Source organism: Thunnus thynnus, chromosome 10 (assembly GCF_963924715.1).
Source record: "Thunnus thynnus chromosome 10, fThuThy2.1, whole genome shotgun sequence".
NCBI lineage: Eukaryota > Metazoa > Chordata > Actinopteri > Scombriformes > Scombridae > Thunnus > Thunnus thynnus.
The window spans coordinates 19,469,059-19,495,473 of record NC_089526.1 but is presented as its reverse complement, the minus strand read 5'-3'; the positions used below and the strand labels follow the sequence as shown (position 1 = coordinate 19,495,473).

General features: G+C 41.0%; 1 long non-coding RNA gene across 1 annotated transcript; it reads right to left on the bottom strand.

Annotated features, from left to right (window-relative positions):
* Positions 1 to 749: 749 nt before the first annotated feature.
* Positions 750 to 21,801, bottom strand: LOC137191666 (uncharacterized). The gene is made up of 5 exons (XR_010930434.1): positions 21,274 to 21,801; positions 12,119 to 12,178; positions 2,330 to 2,563; positions 1,138 to 1,215; positions 750 to 953 (listed from the first exon to the last, which is right to left on the bottom strand). It is a non-coding gene; the product is annotated as an uncharacterized lncRNA (long non-coding RNA).
* Between the last annotated feature and the right edge of the window lie 4,614 nt (positions 21,802 to 26,415).

Below are 26,415 nucleotides of genomic sequence, written 5' to 3'. Positions count from 1 at the left end.
GCCTTCTTCTTGTCCAGTTTGACAAGTTTCAATCATGACTGGACAGATAAACATACTGAAATAGCCAACAAACTGCAGAGACATACAGCAGGATACTAAGACACACATTGTATCATCCGAGGGTTTTCTTGTGTTTGAGGAGACATCAAATCGACACAGATGACTTCAGAGAATGTCTAATAAGAATTTGTATAAAATGCTCCTTTTTATGGGACGTTGAAACTGAATGCAGCCCTGTTCCCGAGGACCTCACCTGTGACCTGCTTTGACCTCACAGGTTAAGGGTCTCAGGGACAGAGGGGCATACTGTGAAATTAAAATACACCACAGAGGGTTTAAATACACAGCCACTTGAAAGAAACAACAACAACAGAAAACCCTGACACAAAACTCTAAGATGAAACGTATTAAAAGAAAGAACTGCATTGTCGCTGCACCGAGACAAAGACATGACCTCATCTGACATTTGGATTCTGCGGCACCGACCAGTCTCCTGGTTGGCTGCAGATCAGGCACAACTGATCAGTTCAATTAAAACATAAACTGCATAATCACCACATAATCATGATGTGTTTGTCTACATTTCATCTGTACTAATCTTTTGCTTCACAGGGCAGCAATCAGAGGCAAACTAACATTTCTCACAGCAGGCACAAATATCTCAGCAATGCAGCATTCGAGCACATTAAGGAGGAGACACAATTAATTTTGGAGAAACAATTAATTTTAAACTGTTGTTAAATGTCATGGACATTTTGAACATGATTTATTGAGCTACTACTGACAGATTACAGTGTCTAATAGCTTTTCCGAGCTCAGTGAGCTGAAAGGGTTTTAAAAATCAGTTTCAGACGTACATAAACCATAAAAGCAGAATTACAACCTAGAATTTACCATACACGCCATTAAAAGGGACATTTATCTTTGATTCTTGATCTTTGCGCCACAGCTGCCTGAGAAGAAAATGCACACAGAATAACAGTTTAGATTAATTAAAGGATTTACAGTCCAAAGTTCCTTTAATTGTGCAGTTTTTAAATTGCACTGGTCTCTTAAAGGTTTGACAGTGTCCGCAAGCAGCATTTCTGATTATCTTGCACCATGTTTCACCAGTGCATATTTGATGCACTGACTTACCAGTTAAGATGATATAAGTCTTCGATGGTTATGAGGAAGGAGAGCGGGACAAGAAGGGCATGAAAGACATCAATCCGCCTGTGAATGTAAAGTAAAATAATGACACTTTAGACTAAAACTGAAGCAATATCAAACTGTATTTTTGTGAATTTTGGTGAAGAAAGAAAGAAAATTCATTGCGTAGAGATATTAGAAACTGATGCCACCTACTGGTAGACAGACAGAACGACACACTGACTGAGGAAGACTGATAATGTTCATATGATGTGGAAAAGGGGAAATAAGCACATTTTACAACACAACTAGGAGGGAAATAAGTTTTCATCACATGAAACACCACAAGTGTGAATGTGAACAAAGGTGCAATGTGTGTGCGTCACATGTCGCATCAAATGAACTGCGTTACATGTGCAGGTTGACTTCATGAGCTACAGGCCTCAAGATTTTGGAAGACAGAGGTGTGATTTTGAGATTGTCTTAGTTCATGTCGGATGCACCAGACATGGCAGCTGGATCAGACCAGAGGGAATAGCTGACATTTGTCATAACTTCACCTGCAAATGAATTATGATTTGTTTGCAGTCGAGGTTGTGTTTAAGATTTGTTTTGAATACTTTCATTCATGTCAGTATCAATAAAACAAAATTGAATTAATCGTACCACGTAACACAAGAGAAGTGGAAATTTCCGTGTTGAACACATTCATGATAATGACAGCAGGTGTAAATGCATATTGTACAACATTACCGGTAAAAACATTTAAATTCCATGACAGCCACCAATTTTACTAATTTACCTCCGAGATGTAAAAAGGTAATCACACTGAAGCACATTTTAGGCAAATAATTTCTCATTTCAGATTTACAAATAAGGCTTTTAAAGGAAAGTGAGAATTAAAACAAAATGCAGAGCTTCAGATCAAACATGAAGCGAAGACATGACCTGTCTACAATATGCAGCCCAGACACTAATTGAAAGGCTTTTCCGCGTGCGTAAGCACAAACAGAATGCCACATTTCTACAATTAAAAGCAGCATGCACACACTCATGCATATAAAGCATAGCATGACTTGTTTTAGAGGAAAATATGTAAAGAATTAGTGATGCAAAAGTTTCAGATAAAAATGCATGTCAGCTCTGCATAAAAAAATCATTCATGTTATGGGTGAAAATGTAAAAAAAAGAGGCTCACCTTACAGTCAGCCTCTTCTTGCCTTTTCTTTCCCAGTCAGTATGAGTCTGTGTTTCCTCTGCTCTGAAGCAGCTCTCTCTCTTTCTGTGCTGGGGCCAGACAGCGAGCCCAGCGGCAGGTAGGTTACAGACAATAGTATTGATTCCATTATTCTGCTCTCTACCTACCTACCTGACTAACACCAACATCCATACAACGCTTCACCTTTTGTCTCCACAGGGCTGTGAGCAGGAGCTGCAAACAAGAGAAAATAGAGAGGAAAAAGCTTGCTTACCTGTGCATTCACATGCTCGCTTACTCACCAAACTGCCTGATTCACATGCTATCCAACACACACACACACACACACACACACACACACACACACACACACATTCATTTACCCTCCGTGCTGCATTCATGCTCTCCAGTCGTCTCTCTTTGCATTCATTGTACCTCAAAGTCTCTTCTCTTCCTTTCTCTCTCCCTCTTTTACTCTCTCTAGTCGTCATCCTTCCATCTCCCTCTTTTTCTTCTCACGTTTTTCAAGCCTCACGTCTCTACTAGCCCAGTAACCCCCCCCCCACCCCCCACCCCCCCCACTCTCCCACCCCCCCTCCAAACACACACCCAAGTCTGTGAGCTACGTCTATGTGTGTGAACGTGTGAGAGATGGAAAGAGAGAGTGAATAAGAGTGCAGTGAGTGCATGCGTGTGTGTGTGTGTGTGTGTGTTTGTATATGTGTGTGTGTGAGAGAGAAAGAGAGAGAGAGAGAGAGAGAGAGAGAAAAACGGGGGTGGGGGGGTACGGTGGCAGAGAGGCTAGCAGAAAGTGGGGATGGAGGGGGAGGGTCAGAATCCTCTAATAGGATGAGAATAGAGAGAAAATATGAAGCCCAGGAGTCTCATGAACCTGAGAGCCTGACATTACTGCCTCCTCCTATGTGTACAGCAATCATACCGTCATCAAATTGATTACAGGATTTATGGCATTGCTCCAACACAACTGTAAATTGCCACTGGAGTGACATCAAACACACTAAATAAACCCATCGTGGAAAGCTTTGCCAATTACAAGAACGTGTGTTGATTATACAGCTTAACATCAGAGGTGGCACAGGATTTAAAAAAAATATAGACCCACATTTTTCTTTGCATGCATAAACAAAGAAATTGCAACAGTTTAACAATTTTACTGCTGCATAATATTTTTTAATCCTTCGGACAGCTTTATATATTTAATATTCCTGCTCTGTTGCTCAATCAACTGAGATGTCTAAAGGCAGTTTGATTGTAACACTTGCTTTAATATCCAAGAGGACAGAGAGTTGCCGTTGCAGTCGCCAGATAACAAAATCATACGGCCCTGAGGGAAATTCAGAAATGAAAGTAAATCTAATTTAGACCCACTGATTGGCTGTCTGTTCAGTGAGATGGAGCATAAACACTACCCTCGATGTGTAAGCATCATTAATGGCCCTAAAGTGTTCTGACCATGTTGTACAACAAGAGAATATGATCAACGTGTCACACATTTAGAGCAAATGATGGGAGAATGTGACAAAGAAAATACATTGTCTTTGGCCTGAAGGAGCGAGAGGTGACTGAGGCCTGTGATAACGCCTCTCTGATGGATAACACCCTGGCTAACAAAAAAAAGAAAGCTATGAAATTGAGAAAAATGTGAGGGCAACTAACCACATCGATCTCTCTTAAAGTCCCTCTCTACTCAAACATATGTTTTTCTCCTTGTTCCTGCAGTTGAATGTTTGAGCTTCACTGTGCAGAATGATGTATGTGCAGAGTTTGACAGTAGAAGACTGTTTTCACTTTCATCTGCTGAAGGTGGAAAGTTTCTCTGTGCTCATTGAAAATCTGACTTTAAGGGGGCGGGCCTACAAGCATGATTTGTGACATTACAGATAGTTTGGAAGTCAATCCTGATCCAATATTCAACTTATACAAATGTGATGTGAAAGCTTGAAGCCTCCAGTGCACAAACACTGAGAATGGACTTTACATTTTGTGTCCAGCAGTTAAACTTTTTAAATTAAACACATTTGCATATTCATAGGTTCTGTAATTTTTAATGAGGGGGGAGGAGGAAATGTCATTTAAAGGATTTTAACAAGATAATTTAACTTTTTTGTGGAAAAACTCTATCAAACACAACTTATTATTCACATTGGTGGAAAGTAACTAAGTACATTTACTCAAGTGTGGTACTTAAGTAAAATTTTGAGGTATTTGTACTTAAGTATTTCCATTTCATGCTACTTTATACTTCCACTCCGCTATATTTCAAGGGAAATACTGTTCTTTCTACTGCACTTTATTTATTTGACAGCTTTAGTTACTTTTCAGATGAAGATTTGACACAATGGTGCTTTTTTTTTTAAAAAAAAAAAAAGCTTTTAAAATACAACACGTTGTTGAAGATGAAACCAGTGGTTTCCAAACTTTTGGCTTGTGACGTCTTACAAAAAGTAGTGTGTAGTCGGGGTCACATTACAGATGTCTATCAGTTGTTAACAGCTCCACCAAATGGTGATTTTTCCCTCTAAACTTCTCATATGGTTTAATTTCAATAAATGTTCAAATGATCCAATATTTCACCAAAAATCAAAGATTAGAGAAAAAGTCCAAAAACTAAAAACAGATTTCTGTACCAGAACTTTTTTTTTTCTTCTTTCCTCTTCCATGAATAATCTCACAACTCCTCAGATTTATCTGGTGACCCTTTGGAGGGGCCCGCACCCTAAGTTGGGAACCAATGGACTAAACTAGCTAACTGTATATAAAGTAGTTGAAACTAGCGCCACCTCCAGCAGCTACAACATGCTGCTTACACACTGATGCTTCAGTATTAATAATCTAATGATGTCATATATAATAATATATTCAATTCAATGCATTTTTCATGCAGGACTTTTACTTGTAATGGAGTATTTTTACATTGCTGTATTGGTACTTTTACTTGAGTAAAGGATCTGAATACTTCTTCCACCACTGAGTATTCAAAGTAGAGTATTTTAGATGCATCTTAAAACATGTCTGAAGGGGATCTTTAACATTTAGTGAGAATTTTAAAAGCCTTCTCTGTGAGAGGCAAAAACTTGCAAACATATGATGGAAATAGATTAAGACAAACTCATCTTCACCTTCTCTTAAAATGGCTTTCAGTTAAGGCTTCAGTTTCATAAATATGCAAGACGAGGACCCAACCTTTCAGAAATATAGGTTAGAATAAAAACACAACACTATAGCCTACATTCATAATACCTAATGAATATTCACGATGTACCCCCATTGCCTACTAGTCTGTCACTTTTAGCAGCAGGTATTCCAGACACACACTCTGTAAAGCTAAATTTATTTTCTGCTTTATAACTGTCTTATTCACAGCTCCCATGCACTATAGGACTCTTAACATCCTCCTCCGTGGCTGCAATCATACTGTAATGCCATGCTACCTGCATTTGCATAGAAACAACATGCTGAATGTATTTACACTATCTGCTGTGATATGTATACTGCGTGTTCTGCACTGTCCCTTTGCACAGAATGCGAATTCCCATGCAATATGTACTTGTGCAGCATGAATACTCTATCTGATCCTGCATTAATGTCACCAAGACAAATTCCTATACATTTACAGCACATAGATTTCTGATTGTGACTACATTATAGAGTGCAAGGGGTGTTTGCAGGCTCTGTCCTCTTGCCAGTAAATTTAGACTGCGTTGGAGCACGGCTTTCCAAGACTGTGGCTATCTGGACGCCATTTTGTCTTAAACACCAAGTAAACGCAGTCTTCTTCTGGAATGAGCAATGTCCGAACCTGAGTGACAAATGCAGAATGTCACAGACAGGTGTGTGTGTCTGGGTGTGTATGTGTGTGTGTTTGCGTGCCTGCGGCGGCACTCTGCAGTGCCACTGAGAGACAAAGCACTGGGAGTGCTCCACAGGGATGACATCATCAGTCTGGGATGGTGTCTGCCTTGTCTGTCTCAGGATCGGGATGCTCTAGTTTGCCGTCAGATCCTGGGAGACCGGAGACAGCTTTTGGCAGCACATCACACCTGTTTTCATAACTTATAGCATATGTGCGCAAAGGCAAAACAAAGGGTAAACCGTGCTTTACAAAGAGTAATGAAGGATTTCTTTTGTTTTCCATGCACAGGTGCATCAAGGAAGGCATGGGGCTCTATCTATACTGGGAGAGAATTTGGTGTTTTCGTCATGGTTTCAACCTTAAAAGACATTTTTAGAACAGCCTGCATGTGGATGTATGAAAATATGTTCATATAACAATCTGCACACACATATGCACAGTGTGCAGCATTTGCCAGGATGGAAAATGAGCCAAGTGTAACCGATCACTATAAACAATCTTTACTCTATTGCTGTGTGACAGAGGGAGGCAAGAGAAGATAGTGTACGCACATTATCCTTGCCCCTACACACATTGCCCCAACAGCGTCATGCGGGGATGAAAAAGACGACTGACAGTGCCGAATCAGCACAATTCTGATATATGCCCCTTTTTTCCCCCTTCTAGGGAGGGGAGGAGAGCTGGTTATAACGCACTGCAGATGGCTGCTGTCTCAACCACTAGGCTAACATGCTGAGGGGACGGGAGGAGGATCAATTAAGAAACTGGATAAATTAGCGCATATGTGTGTCAGTGTGGATGCAGGGGACAGCGGCAAGTGGCATGCCAGCGAGCAGGCAACATGGTAGTAGCAGAAGTATGTACATGCAAGCACAATATCAGGTACACACTGAAAAAATATCAATATCAGGTTCACACTGAAGGGTATTCTACCTGTTGTATTATACAGAAACAAATTGATCTCCCAAACACAAGCAGAAGGACCATGATTTCTATAGCGAGGTGGTGTATCATGTATGTGGCTCATATAATCTATATTGGGTTGTGTTTCATTATCTGACCTCGAAGAAGGTTGTTGGATAAAAGTGGAGCTCCAACGTTCCCTTTTAAAGGTATTTCAGCTGCAGTGTGAGCGGCTGATTGCCAGTATACAACCAACAACCTGTCAAGCAGAAGGTGTTCCATCTGACAAACGTGCCCACTTGCTGCATATATCGCACACAAAAATGACAAACAAGCTCGTGGGAAGTTTTCATGAGGACTTGCCCGAGGGAGAGTATCTGATTAGACCTTGAGAGGATGAGAGGCGACGCAATTTGAAAAGGACGAGTCATGTCATTAACCACTAGGAGACCCTCTGGCGAAGTAACAACATACTTACCTCTCTGCTGGGGGTACGTTAGACGTGGCAAGAAGTGACTCCGCAGGGAAAGCTAGAAGGTTGTACAGTTATCTCCGTGCTGTTTATTATGCGAAACCATACAACCAACTACCTCACACTGCAGAGCACAGGCTGTAGAGCTGCTCTCCAGAAAAAATCTTCACTGGCAGGATGTAGGTGTCTGTCTGTAAACTCTATATACCTGTCTGGCTCCTTTCGACTGGTCAGCCAATTACCTCATGCCTCACCTCGATCTAGATGTGAGCAATATTCTCAAACAGTTAATTTCCTCTTTGAGATTGAGACATACAGACTCAAGAGATTTACCCTTTGATTTTCTTTTTTGCATGTTTTGTTATGCAATAGAATATTTTTATGCAATTTTTTCTTTGGGCTTGGATCTAGGCACAGAAATCTCAATTCTATGACATAACTTTTATTATTATTGCCTTTTTTCATTGAACTCAGCGGTCACAGTAGATAAACTGGAACTTTTTTGATCAATAGCAGGAAAAAAGGAGTTTAATGGGGTTTTTGCATGTTAATGCTCTAAAACATGAAATGGGAAATGGATTTGTAATCACGACTAAGTTGGGAGGATTGTTCTAACATTTGGGGTCCAGAAGACGCACCTACTGAACGCTGCAGTGGCTGCGCAGCGCAGGAGCTCAGGTTATGTGGAGCAGGTGTAGATAAAAGCACAAAGAGTCTCAGTTGGATTTACGCAGCTAATAGGTGCCGGTGGAGGACAAAGATAAGGTGACTGACATTATCAAATATACTGTGGGAAAGCGTAAAACTGGATAAAAGAAAATATGGCACAAATGTTGTATCTTTGAAAAAACTACACTGCCTAAATTGAAGTTGGACAACATTTAAACATAACTATGAAAATCCATTTCCATACATCTCAGCCTCTCATGCAGGCAAGTACTACAAAGGCTTCATTTCCCATGTTCATTCATAGTATTTTCATTTATTTCTTAGGAGTTGTTGCCCCCTTCTGGTCACTGTGCAAACTCCCTCTCACTTCTCTGTTCTCTTCCATGCACTGCTCTTTCAATGCCGCCGGACTCTGCAATAAAGCGGCATTAGAAAAAAAAAACTGCAAAATGCTGTTTCTGAACAATCAAGGTTGGACCTTTCTTACATCAGGATACTTCAAGTCTTGAAAGCAAATTGAAAATCATGGCTTCTGACCTTTGTACATTAAAAATCACCAGCTATTATTGTGTCCAACTCATTACTAATATATTTCTGTTTTGGTAAGGTTCCACTAAAACTCTTTAAATTGCATTTATGCAGCACATCATCTTGCCCCTGTTACATCTGAATCTGTGCTCAGAGTAACGCTACACTCCTGGCTTGCAGCTGTTGGAATGTAGCATTGAGCCTGCAAACGTGGTGCTGTTGCACGCAACAATCACGACTTCCACAGATCAAAAACCTTTTAATATAGAAGTTTTTTTTTTCACTGACATGAAGGAAATTCCGCTTTGACCATGGAACAGAAGTCATCCAGATTTAGATATCACAGCTGACAGTGGACCTGATTGGGATGACAGTGTTATGGCAGATGGCATTTAACTCCCATGAAAACCTGTCAGGCTGAGGCTATTAAACAGAATCAGACAGCTGATTCGGATAAAATGCTGCAGTGTGCAAATGTATAAAAGCCAAATTATTTGGTTGAATGAACACTATCAACGTAAAGATGCTTTCAGAAAACTGTGCAAGTTAAAACCATCCTCTGAGTGCAACAAAAGAGAGCAGTATGTGGGAGCTCTACATTCTCTGCATGAAAACGCTGCTTGGCATGTGGGATTTAAGGAATCCATCTTCCAACAAAGAAAGCAGTACAATGCAGAAAACGAGTAAAGATCAGTGACCGAGCATTGCCCCAACTATCCTTCTGCAGACCTCGTGTTGAACTGTGCAGCTATTTGAGAATAGGCAGACAGAGGGAGAGAGAAAGAAACTAGATAGCCCGACTTAAAAGCCTCCAACCAATCGGGCAACAGGGTGTGACTGTGAAAATGTTGCCAGGTGAATTTTCGTCCTATCTTTTCCTCCTCTTTTCTTTTTTGGTATGTGTTTAGAGTCCTAATCCTCTTCTGTCTGCTGCTCCCAGTCTCTTTCAATCTCCTGTCCCAAAGGTGCACCCTCCCCCCCCTCTCTCTCTCTCTCTTTCTCTCTCTCTCTCTCTCTCTCTTCACTCAACCTTTTCACTGCTTCAGCCCTCATGGGTCCCCATTTCCCGCCTCTTACCCTTTTAACCACTCTGTCTTAATACCCCCTCCTGCCTTCTCTATCCGCACATGCATGCCGCTCTGCCTTTTTTATACCCACGACCTCCTCCACTTTATACCCCGTCTGCAATATTTTCACAGTCAAATCACGCAGAAATGCAGTGTAATTGTGCCAATGTCAGCTATCTCTCTCTCTCTCTCGATCTCTCTTGCTCACTCCACCCTTGAGCAGGCCTGTCTGAGTGTCTAAGCAGTGAAAGACTACTTCACTATGAAAAATGTCTGGGGTGATTCATAAATGGGGCGGCCTCAATTCAACTTCGAAATTCCTCTCATACTTGATCATCATCCACATACAGTGACACACATTTGGCTATTGCTTCATGGTACAGTTCTTGAAGGCATGTAAGAAATTCACAGTCTTGCTGGTCGACACATCAGACAACTTGACTTTCAATGCTTTCATGCTGTAGGTGATGAAATGAACATGATGTAACTCGGGGAAAACAGAAAGAAACTGAAAATACTCCTCTCCTCCCAGGGCAGAATGTACAGAACCAGCTGATTTTCAACATGTGCCCATGCAAGCAGCGATGCCCAGTTTCAATATCAAATATCTGTATTGCCTCTGCCACTCCCTTTCATTGGAGTAAGGCACGCAACATCTTCGCTTGAGTGTACCATCACAGCACCGTTGCAACATTTGTAACATAAGAGAGTAACACTCTGATCTGCTGAAATATGCATGTGTTTTTTTTCCCCAGGTGTGAGCGATGCTCTATCCTCGATCCTACACTAATCTGCTTTGGTTGACGCCAGCCAAGATGGCAAAATGAATGTTGCCATGGGAACCTTTTGCCTGGCAACCCAAACAGCCTGGCAACTAGCCAAACTGTTGCTATGGCACATCTGTCAATCTACGTATGCTGGGCTGGCATAATGGTTGAATGTATCTGTGGTGGAAATTAAATACTTGGGTGATTAAGTGGTTGAGGTGTGTACGGTAGGCCCATCATTTTGCCAAATAAAACAGAGCAGAAGCATTTACATCCTACCCTGAAATTCAGTTCTTCTATTCTGTATTTTAGCACTAAATTTCATTTTTTAACAAATTATTTTGTGACCTTAGTTTTTCCACAGCATCTGGTCAGTTAGAGCATAATATTCTGACAATTTGTGCGCATAAATAGCTGAATTCTTGGACAAACATGATTTGGTTTTTTAATAAGCTTGAGGTCATTTCTTTTGACTTAAGTACAAATAAAACACTTTAGTTTAAGAATTATTGGTTTACAGAGGAGCCATAGAAGGTTAAAAGGAAATTTGTAAATGTATCTATGTCCAAGGAGCTTCCCCAAACAGTTTATAAAGACACAATACACATGACTGAAGCATTGAGAAGCAGAGCTTTAACTTGAATGATGCTGCAAAGTAAAATTATAATGATGCCTGTATCTACAGTGTGACTGGTAACCTATAGAAGGGGTTTCGGACAATATACTGTGTGCATATTTTAAGGGCACTCAACACCCATGGTCCACCTACACAGGTGTTTTCACTTATCTGCTTGATTAGACCTGTCTGACGACTGTGCTATGCTTGATTGACATCTGTCTGACCCTCTAGTTAGTTTAGTTGCACCTGCACATTGGTTCATGAAAGTTTGGTGAGCTCACATAATTCCAGCATAGCTCGACCCACCTGCAACCTGACTAATTTAATTAGCCAGAATAAGTGAAAACACCTGTGTGCGAGTGCAGGGTTTTTTAAAATGCTATAGCTGAGCACTATTGTCTTGAGATTCTGTCAGCACAGTGTTTGTTTTACTATGTACAATTGATTGATCAAAATCCTGATAATAAGTGGATTTTTACTCTCATGAGGAAGTAATGCAACATGTAATGGGTATAGGGGGTGTAGCTGAAGCTTATTTGGAACCCTTGACCCTGGTTAGACTTTTAAATTCAGGTTAAAGCAACTAAACAGTTTCAGAAAAGAATCAGAAAAGAAAAAAAAAAACTGAACATTACTTTGTATGCACTGATATGCAAGTGTGAGGTTGTGCGTTAATGTAAGAATAAAAAGTATGTATATGTGTATGTAGGCGTACATGTATGTGATAAGTCCATCCATTCAAAACTAACAGCATGTTCACGTCTTTGTAGTTATTTATGCCATTGTTTCATGTGTGTGAAAACGGAAATGGAGGTGGATAGGTAAATGGAAATGTTGACAGTGGTAACTTTATCACTTAGGATATTGTATAAAAATCAAAAAGTTTTTACCTTGAGATCACTCTCTTGTTCAAGTGTGCCAGGTGTTCTCTGACAGGAAGAGAAGGCCCACTGAAACACACAAACACACAGAACACACACATACACACAGAGGTTAGAGGGAGCCAAGCTGGCCTCGTGAATAGAAAGACTGTTTAACCAAGAGGTCACAGGTTCAAGCTCTACAACAGCTGAAGTGTCACTGCACATGACCAGGAAAAGCTACTGACTTACTAATAAGCTGCTCTGGAAAACAGCATCAGCTCCCAAAACTACAATGTAACATACACACAAATAATTTTTTGGAGTAAATTTCAGTAATTTAAAACAGGAGAAAACAATCTAAAAAAGTGTTTTAGACTTTAAAGCTCTTTTCCACTGAGGCAGCATCTAATCTACAAAGTGTATTTGTGTAATATGGACACCTTCCATTGAATGTGAGTACTGTGATGTCAGTATTTAGATATAAGGAATAGAAAGGACATGAAGAAAGCATCCATACTGAGCCGAACATAATTAAATACATAAACTGAGACAAACAACTGCAGTCCAAACGACCCAATTACATGATCTATTATCATCACATAAAGTAACTTTTGTAATAATTCTGACAGACAGAACAGAAGGACAAAGTGCAAAAAACCTATTCACACCGCAGACTAAATGACATAATTAGCGAATGCTCAAATGCATTGATTGGCTTCTTGAGTGCTGCTATTAATACATACATATTTACAAATTTATCCCAACATCATTAACACCAAGCTTACTGTGAACACTTGCTGTTTGCTGAGAGAAAATGACTGAGTTTAACCCTATTAGACACTTTTCATTTCACAGTTTCACTGCTTGAAGGTGTCATGGGAAGGACATTACTGGTGGCAACACAACTGACATAAATCCTGTTTCGTGCGTAACTTTCTGTCAGAGATTGTGCGGATAAACATCGGAGGGGTGTTTAATTCTTAATATCTGACAGCCATCTAAATGCATTCTGCACACATGCTTTCTGCAGCGTGGACAAAGCGATGCATCAGCTTGGAGTGTTAAGCCTCCTGCTCCGGTTTGATAAATATAACTTCAAAAGAAGCAGCCAAACAGCTTTAGCTGGCCAACTGCACAATGAGCATAATAACTCCCTACCCCCTGGGAGCTCCAGCCTAGTTCATTTACCCTTGCAGAGCACTGCCATGTCTGTATGTGCACATGTGTCTTTGTTTCACTGCGAGCCTCTCGGAGGCTCCCCACCTTCTGCTCTGTACAAAGCGGATGTATAGAAGAACCTTTTGGACCTCATTTTTACAGAGGAAATGCTTCCCCCCTCCCTCTCCTCCTTTCTATTTGCCCCTCACGTGTAATGCCTGATTGACCACAGCACCCCTTAAAGAGGTCAAAGGGCAGACAAAACAGTCTGGTGTCATGGCAACCTGTGTGCCACCAACCAGAATGGTAGTGGGGGAAAGCAGGGGGGTCAAATGAGCTGTCAGTTAAACCTTTAAGAATGCTGCCTTGTGAGTGCAACATGCAAACACAAACACACACACATAATGCACCTGCACCAAGAAAAGGACCTTCCAAATCTGCACTGCAGAATAATCAAGTCAAATCCCACAGTGCAGTTAAGTGTGGTACCTATCTGAGTATCAGATGGTGTGTGTGTGGTGCAGCGATGTGTGTTGCTGCACATGCACGCGCTTGTGTGTGTGTGTGTGTGTGTGTGTGTGTGTGTGTGTGTGTGGTGTTGTGTGTGTGCACGGGAGACACTCCTGTGTAAAAGGTTCTTTGTGACCGCTCGATGCAGTGGCTGTGTATACGTGATGGGGGTCGGAGGGGGGGATAACGGATAAATGGGAGGCAAATGCATTCAGATCAATACTAAGCTGAGAGAGGGTGAGCAGGGTTGAGACAAGAGAGTGGAAGGTGGTGAGTAGAGAGGGAGGGGCCACGGAGGGACTGATTAATCATTCCTGTATTGTTATTGACTTTCTGTTAAAGGGGGTGAGTCAGACTCTGAATTATGTGTGTACGTGTGTGCGTAGATGTGTACGTGTGTGTACTGTACAGTAGCCTACTCATTGAGAGCACAATTACAGTCCTAGGCTTCACAAAGGTTTGGCACTGTAGCTGTTGTAATCGTGCTCTGACAACCTTTTTCGTTCCCAGCATGTAGTTACAACTTTTAGGCAGTTAGCTTGCATATTCAGCACAATAACTGTGAAGGATTTTAATTATTCATATTTTGTAAAAAGAGCTAATGTGTCGTTCCATTTTCAACAGGAACGGGAAAGCGAAGGAGGCGAACAGGAAATCCCCTGTGAGGAGTTAATGAGGAGCTGACGACCGAACAGACACAACAGAGAGAGAGGGAGGGAGGTAGAGAGGGTGGGAGGGAGGGGGGTCAGGCTGCTAGAGGTGGAGGAGGGGAAACGCTGCCCTGACATCTGACCCTCTGGTGGTGACCTTGTTCATTGTCTGAGAGGGCAGAAAGTGGACACACCTGAGCCAATGCCACGTGTAAGCACACACAATATTTTAAATGACTTTTAAAAAGATATTCTGCAGCTAATTATTTTACACCAAAGAGCCATGCACGCTCTGCTCAATCAACACCTAAAACCCCTTATTAAATAAATAAAATCGACATAATTAGCTTACAATTATAACAGCATGACACCAACGTCAGCCGTTGCCAAAGGCAGTGTTTTCCCCTAATTACAACCCTTTCAAAAACAGCAACTTGTCAGAGGACGCAGGGCTGAGCTAACTGAAAGAAAACCCCATTCAGTTTTACCTTGAACTTGAACAATGAGTCTGGTGTTTATGCTGGGGCCACTTCCTGACCTTTCCATCCCTCTGTGGAAGCAACCACCCGCAGCCTCTCCTTTCATCTTACAGATGTGACCCCAACGACCCACACTGACCAAAGAACAGCCGGCAGGTTTTACTTCCACTACCTGACTCCTGAAACTTTGACTTGTAAAGGTTTGTTTGCTCTGATCTGGAATATACGGATGTGTAATGTTCACGGACCATTACTTCATTTCTACCAGTTGGTACTTGTCATCAGACTGACTAACTTTTATTGCAAAGGAGCTGTTGATGTGACTTTCTGTGTGATTTTCTAATGATTCACCAAGCAGTGAGACAATAAATAATGATTTTCCCCTTCACCTTCATTTCTGCATTTGCTCCCATTGCATCAAACACTTTTCCTCCACCTCACACACGGTGTGTTTCTTTGTGTCTTCATCGTTTCCCCTCTCTCTTCATACTATACCCACCTCCTCTCTGTCTGGCACCAGAGAGCTGGCACACTTGAGGGTGTCGTTGTGTGATGCGGGCAGCTGACACCTCCTACGCCACTGCAGAGCATGTGTATCGCATAATGAGAGCCTTGTGAATGCCATCAATATGTTGCCAGAGGACACGTAGTGACAGTACAAACCTCTTGATCTACAAACTTTAGGCATCAAATCACAAACCATTGTATTTGTACAGTTTTGGTGCTGCAATTTATCAATATTTTTATATAACCAATGAATAACTAACTATTTTTTTTAAATAATTGATCAATTAATTAGATTTTTATTCAAATTAGATTTTTTTCAAATTGCTTGGTTTCTTCAACCAACAGTCCAAAACTCAAAGATATTCAATTTACAATTACATAAGACAAAAATAGTAAATTCTCAGAATTGAGAGGCTGGAAACAGCAAATATTTAACATCTTTGCTTTATAAATGACTTCAGCGATTAACCAATTATCAAAAAACTTGAAGACAAAACGATTAAAGTAGCAGTATGAGGAATATACTTATTAACTTTCTTGCCAAGAGTTGGAAGAGAAAAATCAACACTGCTGCTGACATGTTTGTACAGTGAACATGAAGCTACCACTAGCAGCTAGTTAGCTTAGCTTAGCATAAAGACTGAAAACAGGGGGAAACAGCTAGCCTGGCTTTGTACAAAGGTAACAAAATCTGCCTACCAGCACCTCTAAAGCTCATAAAGGAACACGTTAACACTTTGCATTACAACAGGTTAAACAGACAAGGTATGTGTTAATTAATGATTAATAATGTGTTAATTAATGAGCTGGCTCTTTGTGTTAAGCTAGGCTAATTGGCAGCTGGCTGTAGCTCCATATGTACTGGACATGGATGAGTGTGGTGTCAATCTTCTCACCTAACTCTTGGCAAGAAAGCGAATAAGCGTATTTCCCAAAGCTACTGCTTTAGTTTCAGCACGATTAATTAAGTGCTTAACTTTTAATTTTTCTAAAACTTGACACTGAGAAAAATGTCAAAAACAAAGTGTTCTGCTAAAGGATGATGACTTTAAGATGAGTTCTCTGACGCTGTGATTCTTTTCTCCATTTCAGACAGACAGTGAGAGTGTGGGCTAGTTATAGTTGAAGATATGAATAGACAACGTCCGATGACATCAACAAAGCCCATTCCTCAGGAACCTGCTCCATAAATCATACATGACCGATGTACTGAAGAGGACACGATTGAGGCCAGCCGGAGAGAGCACTGTACTAGAATTATCACACTCACACACAGTTTCACAATCTCGCGCTTTTTACCCAACCCCCAACTCCTGAGGCTCTTAAGATGTCTGTAAGACATCTAAAGAGCCCAAGAGGAGAGGGGAGATGGTGAGGATCAAAACCTAGAGACAGAACACAGAAGAAAAAGACGTGCATGGAGAACGAGACAGGGGTAGGAACGTGCTGATAAAGACGGAGATCAAATACGAGACGGAGTGGTAAAGGGAGATGGGAGAGACAGACACAGGGGAAGAGGGGAAAAGAGGGGATTGAGATAGTCTGGCGAGGTAAGAGGCAACGCTGTGACCTACTAATGCAGAACGGAGGAATTCTCACTGCTGACTCCAAACACATTCCTACAGCCTGCAAATATTAACCCCCACCTCACCACCTCTGCCTCCATCTGAATGCACGAGGCAACCACCTGGCCCCTCCATGAGGAAACCATTCATTGATATCAACTTGGTGACTGGAAACAATTCTCACATTGCTGAGGAAGGGAGGAAAAACACAAACAGCATTATTACCTGGCACTGTACTCTGTGCCCTGGGCATTGCCAAATGGCAAGGAGTGGTAATTTGAACTCCAATACCCAGAAATCATTTAACATGACAACATATCCAAACAAATGTGCAAGGACCATTTTGCTTGCTGCTGTTTAAAAAAAGTTTTAATATTTTCTCCCAAATCTAGTTTATTATTTGACGACGTATAGGAACCTTACTTAATCCTTACCTACTGTAGCCAAAAGCTGGATAAAACTAAAAAGTATCTGATCTGAGAGAAATCTAGTAACTATTGTAAAATACATTAACAATGTGCAGGATTTCTTTTTGTAACCATTTAAAATTCAGCATAAAAGCTGCTTGTTTCCTTAATCTTACACTGTAGTTCATACTGTAGCCAGACTTAAAATTGGATTATTTCAGTATTATTTGGGCATTTTTTGCCTTTCATTGACAGTATATAGTTGAAAGGCAGACAGGAAATATGGGGAGAAAGGGGGATGACATGCAACAAAGGGCCTTTGCTGGATTTATCAGATTTGCATTGTTGCCAACATGGTTCATGTCTTAGCCCCCAGACCACCTTGACGCACCAGAACAACAAATTTTTGAGGGCAAAAGTTGAGAATTAAAAAAAATCTGATAACCATATATCGGCTAATGAGCATTTTTTCACATAAAGACATAACATAAACAAAGATTTCTGATAAGGATCACTTAAATGTGTTTTTAAAACCATGTAATCAAGATATGTCTTAACAAAACATTTTACAGCTGAAAAATAAACTTGATGATTGCTCTCTGGTGGATAAACTCTTTCATAAAGACTGATTCCAAACTACCTCAAACACATCTTTGGAATTTCTGTACACTACTTTCTGTACTGTTTAACAAGTTGTCCATGTACTGTTGTTTCTGAATATAACATTAAGCTCAGATGTGTGAAAGATGCTGAAAAAAGGTAACTAGTTTCAGTGATGCTATACCTCAACAGAGACAAAGCATCTGAAGGAACCAACCATCTCACACATCGTGCAACCACTGAGAAAAACATCAAGCCGTGCATCTCCTGAGATTCAAACTGGTAAAACTTTGTGTTCAGTTCGACAGAGAGAAACGTTATCAGCTCTGTGCTTATAAAGTAGGAAAGCCCTATGGGTATCCAGATGGAGCTCTCTCAGCTCCAGCCCCATTTCAGCCCCACGTCCTAGAGAAGGCAGACTAACACTGATGCAACTGGAACACTGAGTCCGGGGGGAATAGCTCTCACTCAGACCGTGAGAGAGAGCGTTAGTACATCCACAGCGGTCACATGGTGCAGCGCTTTCTCTCTCCATGCCGGATTGTCGGATCCTGCTGCCTGTTGTGTGTGGCCCTTTTCCCGTCTCTCTCACACCAGAGCTACATAATTGATAGTGAAGGCATAGTTATGTTTTATAAAGTGAAATGCATTAATGGCTTCCACTGCACTCTAAAGTTTAGATGTGCTGGGATCAATAAGTGGATACCTCAAGCTGAAGAGGTTTAAAATAACTGATACATTCATTGTCAGTACAATAAATCAGGGTAATCTATTAATTCTACCAATATATTCAGTATTATTGTTTAGAAGTGGTGCTTTGGAGATGTACTAAATGCCTCAACTGCTCATGCTTTAAGTGTTATGATATGATAGACTGTCTTACAGCCATAGCAGCAATCAATGAGCTTCATTCATTAAAGTTTTCTTTTGTGAAAATTTCCTTTAAAAAAGATTTTGATTTATGAAACGTGCCCCAACCATAGATTTATTTGTAACAACTAAAAATGGTCATGTTTGATCTTAAATTTTGAAATTTCTTTCAACTAATGTTTCATTAGCATTCGAAAACGCCCAAATAATTCTGTGACAGAGCAGCAGTGGTCAGAGCCATGTATGAGCTATCATTAAGCTATTATCTACAGAAGCTAAACATCAGACCATGTAACAGACCATTAGTATGATGCTTTAATGAACAAAACCTGATCATGTTAAAAAGAAGTGGCTTGATGCAAAAAAAAAAACTGTCAGGTGTATTATGGCCACTGGAGACAGACAGATCTCCCCCAAACAGCTGAAATGGATGATGGTGGTGGATATATAACTACACTTTCAGTTGTGAAGGCAAAAGTGCCCCATTGAACTCCCACTGCTGGATAACATCACACCAACTCCACATGTTCAGGCATCAAGGTCACTATGCTGTAGTAATCCAAATTATTTCTGTAATTTGTTGGATTTGTAATTTGACTGTTATATCAATATTATATGCAATGTATCATCAGCATATTACAGTACAATGTCAACAGTTCTATTTGTTTCTTGAAAGCTAAATTATGCAATTTTATAGGTAGAGCTCCCCAGAACTTATGAAAGGATTTATGTGTTTTGGGTCTATGAGTAGTTCAGATCACACGACAACAGCATTTCAGAGATAACACAAAGGCAAACAAAAATTTCTGCTCTGGTCATTTTATTTATGTGTATGGTCTCAATGAAACCATTTTAGCCTTTCGATAAACCTCTAATCAATCCTGAAATATACTGATATGAGTTAATGCAGTAACAAGCAATAAAAAAGAAACACTACAACAAAATAATTTTAATATTATTGAATTGGCCCCCCTTTAGCACAGTCCCTGTCTTGGTTTTCTTGAGGTTATTCAGTGTGTTTCCTCAAATATCTACTGTATATTTCCCCATTGTGAACACAATGGTCTTAATTATAGAAATGAATAATGGGTTTATGGCATTTGCTTAAATTCAACTGGTGATATTTCAACATTAAGACTCCATGCTCAAATCTGTACACATGAGTGCGGCCCAGTGAGCAACTGAGCATGCTCTGCAGTTGACCACGGATACTATCATAACATCTGGAACAAAATTTACTGCTTCGTTTAATCATATTACAGAAAACACGGCTGTGTGTACCTGCACTTCTCTACCAACTGTCCATGGGCACAAACCAGCTAGCAACCACCAAGGTTGGCTGTCTGCGACTTTGGTTCCTGTATTAAGTCTCGAATTGAACCTGCATACAGGCACAGCCATCAAGACCAGCACCACCATCCCCGAAGTCGCCCTATTCCTGCCCTTTGCCAAATGGCGCACCCTGGCAGGGAGACAAACAGGGTATCTTTGTGAGTTTGCATGCAGTCAGGGGTGCAAGGCCTAAGAGCTCATATCAGGTCTCCATGGAGATGGATAGACTTGTTAAGAGCAGAATGAGGATATATCACAGGTCCTCAAGCGCACATGTGGAGGACGACAGTAACTTGTCGATATTAAACAATGGAGGCTGAGAGCGAACAGGAGAGCGAGGATTAGGTGAGAGCTGCATGGGCACAAAGCATGAAGGTATGTGGAAGGTGACAGACGTACAGTAAAGATGGGGTTTGGTCATGTGCAGCATAACAGGGACACATTGAGAACACAAACAAACAGTAAAGGGAAGTAGAGGGTGGGACGTGTCATTGCCAGAGTGGAGGATGATGGCCAAATAATTCAAATTCTTAGTGTCATCTTTTAAACACTTTCATAACGGCTAAAACTAAGACCCAAAACTAGGGTAAAAAACATCCACACAGTCACAGAATACTCACTGTACACAATACAATACAATACACTGTACATGTAAAGACAGTGTTCGAACACAATAACAGCACAAAAGTGAATGCCCTCGACCCCGTTCTTCCTTCCCCTTCGTCCACACACAACTGGGCCCCAAAACCAGCCTGAGCCTTTGACTAATACTGAGCTTCATTTCAGGCAAGAGAGCTCTCTCAGCTAACGTACATATTCTGTCAAGCAAATACAGGAGATAAAAGGCATGGCTGGATTAAGGGAGAAGCGTGGAGACAGGGAAAATGTTCCAGCAGGAGTGGGAGGAAGGAAAATGACTTTAGGTACACAAACCAACAGAAACGAAACCAGAGCCCAACACAGAAATGAAGCAGAGATAGACAGCGAAAAACAATAAAAGACAGAAATAATGTATTTCTTTCAAAATAACAGTTCGAGAGAGCAACGATAAAATATAAGAGAATTCCAACTTATGTTGCATAAGTCAAGCTCTTTTTTTTTTACCTTTTCCCGCGTTTCTTTCCCGATTTCAACTTGATTCCTCCGCTCTGTCCCCTCTTCCTCACTCTCGAGTTAGTGCTTTCCCTCTTGACTTGCAGCCTTTGCATCTCTGTTTCACTCCAGCCTTATGCCTACCCGCTCGTCACATTTTATCCGCTATTGCCTCATCTCCTCTTCCTCAGACACCATTTCTCTTTTCTTCACCCCTCCACGCTCAGGACTTTGAAGGGAAACATTGCCTTATGGACAAAGGAAATCAACGGCGTGAGGAAAGTACAGCAGCAGATAAAGTCACAGGCAGCAAAGTGAGAGGCAGGCAGAGCTGCTGCTCAGTTTGTGGCTGGGATAGCATGTGCTGGAGCTGTGCAGAACCGGTTCCTCCGTGCCGTACAAGAGAGGACAAACACACAAAAGTCTCAGCGGTGCAGAGAGCTAGAGCTGAGAAAAGGAGAATGCAAGAGAAGGAGGGAGAAGGCATCAGTCATCGTGTGTGTGTGTGTGTGTCGGTGTTTGCGTGTGTGTGTGTGTGTGTGTGTGTGTGTGCAGGGTAGGAATGAAGGAGGGGGGGGGGGGGACAGAGATTGAAAGAAAGAAAGGTGGGAGGGAATAGGAGGAGTATACGTGGAGAGAGGAAAAGGGGAGGAGACATTTTTTTCTCTGTTTTCCTGTTCACGTTTTTCAAAATTTCCCCCTTTTTTTCGTGAAATTATCCCTATACTGTCCGCATGTTCACAAGCGCCTTGTCAATAGGTCATTATTCTGCCTTTCCATGACTGTTTTCCCCTTGTCATATTCCCCTTTGTCAGAGCCAGCTGTGTCTTTAAGCCCGTGCACTTGAACTCAGAGTGCTTTTCTTTCTCAGTGTACTTCCCCTCCGCTGGCCCCCCAGCACACAGGAAAGAGACACAGCTTGTAGGAGAGAGAGAGAGAGAGAGAGAGAGAGAGAGAGAGAGAGAGAGAGAGAGAGAGAGAGAGAGAGAGAGAGAGCAGGACAGAGGGGCAAAAGGGGGCAGAGAGAGAAATGCAGATGGGGGAAGGGAAAGGTTTGTAAATGGAGGTTCAAGCCTATGGCAAAGACTTTAGTTCAAGAAATGACAATGCATTTAAAAGCAATGAATCCCTTTATTTACAACATATAAACAGCAAAATAACATCCTAATCACAGCAAAATCTTTCTTATTATTTTTGAGGGCTAAATCAATATTAATGGAATGTTTAATGCACTTGAAGGAAAGGTAAGAGAAACTGCTGTTGAAATATTGATTTGGGGTATAAAGTATGTGTTTGTAACATCATAAAAGCGTGCCGTTGAGCAAGTGCAAGGTTAAGGTCAGACCATTAAGCAGAGTCTCACATATCTGCACAAAATCTCCATGGCAACTGCTGACACACAGGTGAAATGTTTCATAATAAGGCAACTCATTTGTGTTGTGGGACATAAAGTGGACTATTACACCAGCTTATGCTTTTATCTATTTGTCTTTTTTTTGGTCAGAAAAGACAGAGAGTGGGCAGTCCACTCACCTTGAATGATTTAATTGTTGAGACAGCAGAGGGGGAGACAGAGGGGAGTCAGGAGCTCTGGAAGGATTCGATCGTAGGCCAGCGGGGGCACACTGTAAACTGAACCACCCCGATGCCTCTCAGAGCACGGACTTGCATATGTTAAATTGTTCTACATTATACAAGTGGTCCCAGAGTTTTAACAATGGACTTCCTAAACATGTCTTGCATCAAACTCTCAAAATCAAAGTCTGATATAATTGGGGCGCATTTTATAACTTTTTAACAGGAAAATATAGGATCAGAGGGTTTTCAAAAAACACATTTCTGTGTTTGAAAAAGAATGAAGTCAAGAAGTCTTCAAAGCAGTCATAGCTGTGCCTTCATAAGGTTTAACGGGTACCTGGTTTTTCAAATTTTTGAATCATTTTCATTTCGTTTCCTGGTTCAGTTGCTAGCCTGTGAAATGTGAACTTTCTCTACAGACAAGCATACAATTCAACATACACAGACAATAAAGTTTCAAATAATAAATTAAGCTTGAATGACCATTTACTTGTGTTTAAATTGACCTTTTCTTTAAAGGAAATTCCTAAAAAATAGTATTGAATTACAGTGTTTTTCCAGGAAACTTCCCAGAAAATTATCAGTAAATTATACATAATATAGTGTCTGATAGTGCCGCCGAATCTCATTCTTTTCTATATTGTTCTGTTTATTCCTACTCCACTTAGTGGTTGAGTAGAGCTGTAATGTATGCTGTGTTTAGACTGCAGCCATGTTAACCAAAGAGCGGGATTGAAATATAGGCAATTAAAGTCACTAACCAAATTAAATCTTGTGAGAAATGGCTTTCTTGCTGATTTAATCCTTTCTAAGGCTTAGATCAACACAATATAAGGGTGGATGTCAGGCTGTGTTATCTGCTGAGAAAACAGCTTTACATTAATGAAGAGAAAATGTCAACATCACATGCTTGAACCCCAACAGCGAAGGGCCGTCTGCAAAACTTAAGTGACGCTGGGAAACTTTTCCCTTTAAAATACTGCAACAATTCTCGTGTAGAAATGTGTCATTAGTTCCTTTTTTTTTTTTTATTCGTTCAGTGATTGCATCGCAAATGCACTGTACATCAGTAAGCAGCTGCTTCTCATTCACAACAGCTTGATGTTTAGTTTGTTTGAACATGTACTGAACACAGCTACAAAAAATTCCTTCTCACAACCCCTTGTCTCAGGTTTCATATCTGTGAGCAGGTCAACCAAAGATTCTCAGGTTGTTTTGTTTAAATAGTTTCTAGATTCCTGAAGAGGTAAAACTCTCTTGCATTTCACAAGAACATTTTTTTGAGAAAAGTCAGAAAAAGTATGAAACTTTGAGTAGCGAAAATGTTTTTTCTTCTTCTGTCTTATCTTACAAACATCTTATGACACTTCAGGTTTAATCTGTGACTTCTTCGGGAGGTTCGACCGCCAGGTTGGGAACCACTGCCATGCAGCAGGTGAAAGGCTGTTTCTAAGAGGTCTTGATCCAAAATTGCGGGATGGCAATGTCTGTCTGTCCACCACTTAAATCCAAACAGAGATATCTCAACAACTATTTGATGGAGTGTAATGAAATTTTGTACAGACATTCATGGTCCTCAGAGAATGAAGCCTACTAACTTTGGTGATCGCCTAACTTTTCCTCAAGCGCCAACATGAGTTTGTTGTTCAGAGTGAAATCAACAACTGTCTGACTTGTTTTCATTTAGGCGTTTAAAATCCTCCACACTGGTGCAGTTTCTTGTCTTGTGCAAACAGACAAACTAAAAATAGACAAACTAAACTAAGACTTATTCAAGAATAGAAGCAAATGACCTGAACAACTTTTCATGGCAGCACCACACTTACCATTACTTGCAAATTATTTGTCTGTGACCTTTTTTTTCATTCTGACACCACCCTCTAGCCAAATATTACATTTACGTCACTTCACCTGGCAGCTTGGTTTTCTGTATAATGAGCATTACGGCCTCACAGAGCTGCAAGCATGGCTGGACCCTTTGTCTTGTCAATTGAGGATTAGAATAGGTCTAAATCTCTGGTTTTTAGAAGCTGAACTACTTCAGAGATGGATGTGATCAAACTGATCTTCATATGCCTTAATAAGATAAGAAATGGGTGGAGAGTGTTCATAAAGAGCATCTGTCTTGTTGGAGGGATTTGCCCGCAAGGCGCCAAACTAAGAAAAGACAACTTTTTCAATCTAAAAAGAGGCCACTGCTCTAATGCATTGCAAATACAAATAGGTATCGACCGGCTGAGAGGTGGAGAGGAGAAGAAGGAGGAGGAGGGAGGGAGGGAGGGGGGGGCAGTTGATAAAGGTCAAAGGAGGTGTGTGCTGCATTCGCTCATACCTTTTGTTAAAGAGGCAAATATACGTCCCATACTTAACCACATTACCTGGGACCAGAGAGGAAGGGAGAGGGACTGGATGCCACGAGAAACACTTCTCTCTCTTAATGCTGACAAACTATTCCCCCAGCCCAAGGACAATCATTACCTGAGGGGAAAGAGGCAGCATGTGTGTTAGGGGAAGAGATGCTTATACTGGCGCTGATCTTGAAAGAGCCTGGCCGATCGATCGCATTAAGCTCCCTGCGAAAGAGAGAAATCAATATGTTTTTAAAGGCGAAGCAGGCTGCATGTGGTGTATGCGTGTGGGCTTCATTGATACCGCCAGATGCGTTCAGAGAGAAGCTGTTCCTGAAAAAGAGCGATCACACTGGTTTCATTTCCAATACTTATCTACAGAATCATGACACTTGTGAGAAATATGTACATCAAAAGTGTGTGTATGAATCGCCCCAGTTTGGGTTCCCATTATCACAGCTAAATCCTGGCCTGTGTTTGAGGAGCACAAATGACACACTGACACTAAAATCAATAGTTTTCAGATGGAGAAAGTCGTGCAAAAGCTGTGAGGCCTGAGAAGCTATTATGAGAGGCTGGATTAGAAAGAAAAAGAGAAGGGAGCAGAACGACCCGTGACTCTTAGAGAAAATTAATTGCTTGTTTAAAGACATTGTAATGCAATCAGTCTTACAGTTAACAATAGGAGTTGCCTACAGAGGTTCAACTCAAGAGATGGAGTGGGATGGAGGTCAAGAGGAGCAAAAGAGTGAGAAAGAGAGACAGAAAAGAAATAAAGACAGAAGGTAATTTAGTTTCCATCAGTCGCCAAAACAACACTAATAAATACCAAAGACACCCACTCTTCAACACTTTCTACTTCTCTCATCTCATCCCTCTATCTCTAGCTATCTATTTCTATCTCTCTCATACACACTCACAGTAATAATTTACTCTTGAGTTGGCATCTGGGGCAGGGAGTGTGATCCAGCAGAGGCGGGAGTGAAGAAAAATCCACACAGATCTGACACACTGTCCTCAAATACCTGCACTGACCTTAACACGTACAATAGGAACTGATGGGAGAAAGAAAAAGAAAATTTAAACGAATAAACAGAGAAACCAAGTGATTAATGAGTAAATTAGTGCAAGAGAAAGGGGCGAAGGGTGTACAAGTGGGCATAGTTAAGAGGAAGAACAAATAAAAGGGGAACAGAGGAAATGAGACCAGTCTATGACTCAGAAATAA